The following is a 4,292-nucleotide window of genomic DNA, read 5'->3' on the forward strand; positions in this document are numbered from 1 at the left end:
CCGGCTATCTGGCCAGAGCCTGGCCACATGGGGGCGCCTGCGGGCCAGACACTGCCCAGAAGGCCAGCCTCCAGGCCACCGGCCCCACGTCAGGGCACCTGCCACCTGTCTGCCGTCTAGTCCCCACTCCCATTTTCTCACTCTGTGGCTTGCTCTTTAAAAACATACTGCCCCTCGAGCAGATGTGACCTCGAGGACAAGTCCAGAGTCCAGAGCTTGGCTTTTTGACACAGATACTCCCCGCAACGTTGCCCATCGGATTCATCACGGGTTTAGATGGTTTCCAAACGTTTGTCCCATGTGTCCTTGGGGTGGAACGTGTGTGATGCGAGCACATCTTTCTTTTCTTTTATTGTGGCAAAACACACATCACACCAAATGTCGCATCTTTTTGCTTAAATGTTTATTTTGAGAGAGTGCGAGAGCAGGGGAGGGGCAGAGCAAGAGGGAGAGAGAGAATCCCAAGCAGGCTCTGCGCGGTCAGGGCAGAGCCCAACTCAGGGGCTCGAACTCATGAACCGGAAGATCATGACACGAGCTGAAACCAAGAGTCATCGCTTAACCGACGGAGGCACCCAGGTGCCCCTAACAAGCACCATCTTCCCCGACTCTAGGCACGCAGCTCAGGGGCACTGAGCACATTCACACTGTTGTGCAGCCGTCCCCACCCTTCATCTCCAGAACTTTCCATCTTCCCAAAGGGAAACTCTGTCCCATGAAACAGGGACCCCCAGCCCCTCCCCACCGGCCACTCTCTGTCTCCGTGAATCTGCGGACTCCAGGGGCCTCAGTGAGTGGGCCACACGGTGTCTGTCTTCCTGTTTCACTGAGCATCACGCCCCCCGGGTCCGTCCACGTTGTGGCAGGTGTCAGAGTGTCCCTCCTTGTCAGGGCCGAGAGACAGTCCAGGGTGTGGATGGACCCCATCCGTCGGCGGACACGGGGTCGCTCCCACCTTTTCGCTGCTGTGAGTTAACGCTGCTGTGAACGTGGCCAAGCTCGGATCTTCAGACTCGGCAGCCTCTTGTCCGGGATACACACCAGCAGGGGCGGCTGGCGCGGCGTGTGTGTCTGAAACCCCGGCGCTCTGCTGGGGGGACAGCCGTGAGGGCACCGCTCCCCTCTCCACCACGACAGAGGGCGGGGTGAAACACTCCAGTCCAAATGGGGCAGACCGACTTCTGGTGGCTTCTGTTTGCGCCGGCCTGAGGTCCTCCTTTTCACACAGTTCTTGGCCACTTGGGTCTCCCCTTTCATGATCTTTCCTGTCGGTGCCGTTTGTCCACTTTTCTTTTGCATGGAACACCCCCCTCTCCTGTTTGGAGACCTTCTCTACGTGTTTTGCATACCCAGCTTTTGTCACAGTGCGAGTGTCTTCCCTTTGCAGCTGGCTTTGGCTGGGTCTCCTGAGCACAGACCTTCTAAAGCCTGCGTTCATCGCACGTAACCACCGTTCCCTTCACCGCTTATGCTTCTGGATCTCGGTTAGGAGGCTCTTTCTTATTGCAGGATAACAGTCTCAGCATTTGCTCGTGTTTAGTAAATGTCATTTCTTGGGGCACCTGGGGGGCTCAGTCGGTTGAGTGTCTGACTTCAGCTCAGCTCATGATCTCACGGTTCGTGGGTTCGAGCCCTGCGTCGGGCTCTGTGCTGACAGCTCAGAGCCTGGAGCCTGCTTCCAATTCTGTGTCTCCCTCTCTCTCTGACCCTCCCCTGCTTGTACTCTGTTTCTCTCTCTCAAACATAAATAAATGTTTTAAAAACCTGTCTGGACCTCAGGTTTTGTGTGTGGAGTAAATGCAATGTTACTTCTTTTACGTCAGCAGATCCGACGGACTGTAGGATGGTCCGTCACCCCACTGACACCACGTCTGGCTCCACTTCCCAGCGCAGCCAGGGCCTGGTCTGAGCCGGCTCGGCTAGCGCCTGCTACCTGCTGGTGTAGCTTTGTGACATCACTTGGTAATGATCTTGTTTCTTTATTTCTAATTTTCCACACACCATTCCTGCAGTCGCTTCCCTGGGAAGGTCAGAAGTTAGCTGAGGTCCCTGGGGCCCCATGTGGGGTTCTGATGCTGTTTCTGTCTCATTGCGTCCCTGAACTTGAGTAATGTAAGGACCTTTCCAAAATGAAGCAAACTCCTGGGGATAATCAGGGATAGCTGACATTATTGTTATTACTTAAAAAAATACTAGCTACAGACAGTACCCCCTGTATGAAAACCGCACACAGGCGCACCTCGGTGGGTCAGGCAGTTGAGCGTCTGACTTCAGCTCAGGTCATGATCCTGTGGTTCGTGAGTTCGAGCCCCGCGTCGGGCCTGCCGCTGTCAGCGCAGAGCCCACTTCAGCTCATCTGTCCCCCTCTCTCTGCTTCTCCCCCGCTCACATTCTCCTTCAAGAAATAAATATTTTAAAAAATATATACATTTAGGGGCGCCTGCGTGGCTCAGTCGGTTAAGCTTCTGACTTTGGCTTAGGTCATGATCTCACAGTTCGTGGGTTCGAGCCCCGCGTCGGGCTCTGTGCTGACAGCTCGGAGCCTGGAGCCTGTTTCACATTCTGTGTGTGTGTGTCTCTCTCTTTACCCCTCCCCTGCTCATGCTCTCTGACCCTCAAAAATAAATAAAAAACATTAAAATATATATATATATATATACATTTAAATTTAGAAAGTACATACAATAGGGGCTCCCAGCTGGCTGGCTCAGTCAGTAGATCATGAGACTCTTGATCTAGGGGTTGTAAGTTTGAGACCCACACTGGGTGTAGACATTACTTAGACAAATGAAATCTTTAAAAAAGTACATACTCTAAATCTAAATCAAATTTACAAGGACATCAGAAAACTCAGGTGGGAGCATCATCTCACTGTCAGAGGGGACCCTGCCCCCCCCAACCACAGGGGCTCCCCAGAGACCCAGACTCTCAGCCCTTGTTTACTGAGCTTTTGTACCGGCAGCTAGGGTCTCCCTATCGCCATACCGTGGCGTGTCACGTGGTGTGTCACATGTGGCGTTTGTGGCATGTGTGTGATCAGGCTACAAGAGCGCAGAAGACCCGTGTGTTGGGGGTCTACCTTGGTTTCCTCTCTAGCTCCCCTCCGCTCCCCCATGAACGTGCAGCGCCTCTCTGGGGACTCCCATCCTGGCACACGCTCTTGGTGTGACCAGGGACTAAAGCTGGTCAATGTCTCAGGACCCTGCTCTCCCCACATACAGGCAGGGGGCCAAGTGGGGTCCCCTAGGTCCTCTCTTCCTTCGTTGGGGTAGAGCGATCAATACCCCAGAGAAGGCACAGGCAGCAATCTCACTGCGCCGGAGCCTTACCCGAGCTGCTGAGGGCCAGTCCTCCCTGACTCCTGGGCCTTGGTCTTCAGGGCCTGTCCTGGGCCAGCGGCTCCCCGGCCTCATACCTCGTCCCAGGGCCACACAGGCAGAGGCTCCTGTGTCCCAGCGGCTGGTGCTGATGTGCGTGGACATTTCCATCTGCGGTGTTTGGCCACGGCAGGGCTGGCGAGGGCTGGCAGAGGGTTGCTGAGCAGAGCGAGGGGCTGTGCCACCCGTCGCCCAGTGGCTGCAGCACAGGGGGACTGTCCAGCCGGGAGAGCAGCTCACTCCTCGTGCTGCTGCAGAGAATGCTCAGGTGACGTCCCTGGGAGCCATGGCTGGCATCTGGGCATAAAGCATGAGTGTAAGTTGGCAGCTGCCCCCTCCCCACCCCAGCACGCTGGTACCTGGAGGTGTGTTTGAGGGGAACCCCATTCAGACTCTCCTCTGGATCGTCCCGCCCGCCCGCTGATCCCTGTCCTAACGTCTTTGGGAGGACATGCAGCCTGCCTCCCTGTCACATCACCTCAGTCCAGGCCACCAAACTGCCCACTTGTCTGACATCTTCCGGCCACACCCTGCCAGCCTGGGAGGCGGATGGAGCACCAGCTACCCACCCCCGACAGTCCTCTGTTAGGTGAGGTCGCAAGGTGAAGTGCGCCCGGCCCGCTGCCCGGGCCTCAGCAGCCCCTCATGCCTTCGGGGCTGCCATCCGCCACCCTCTGTTGTCTGGTTCAGGGTCTGCAGGGCTCACAAGCGCTTGGGGTCTAAGTCTCCAGACCCCACCCAGCCCAGCCTCAGCCAAAGAAAGACAGGGAGCTGAGGGGCCTGAGCCCAGCCGGGAAGAGGGATGCATGTGGGGCCAGAGACAGTCACCTGGCGGGAGCCTGGCCGGCAGGGCTGCCCATGGCCCACCCGCCTGAGAGACAGAGGCCAGTCCCAGGTCTCCTGAGGTCCATCCTG

Source organism: Crocuta crocuta, unplaced genomic scaffold (genome assembly GCF_008692635.1).
Source record: "Crocuta crocuta isolate KB4526 unplaced genomic scaffold, BGI_CrCroc_1.0 scaffold1161, whole genome shotgun sequence".
In the NCBI taxonomy this organism is placed as follows: Eukaryota; Metazoa; Chordata; class Mammalia; order Carnivora; family Hyaenidae; genus Crocuta; species Crocuta crocuta.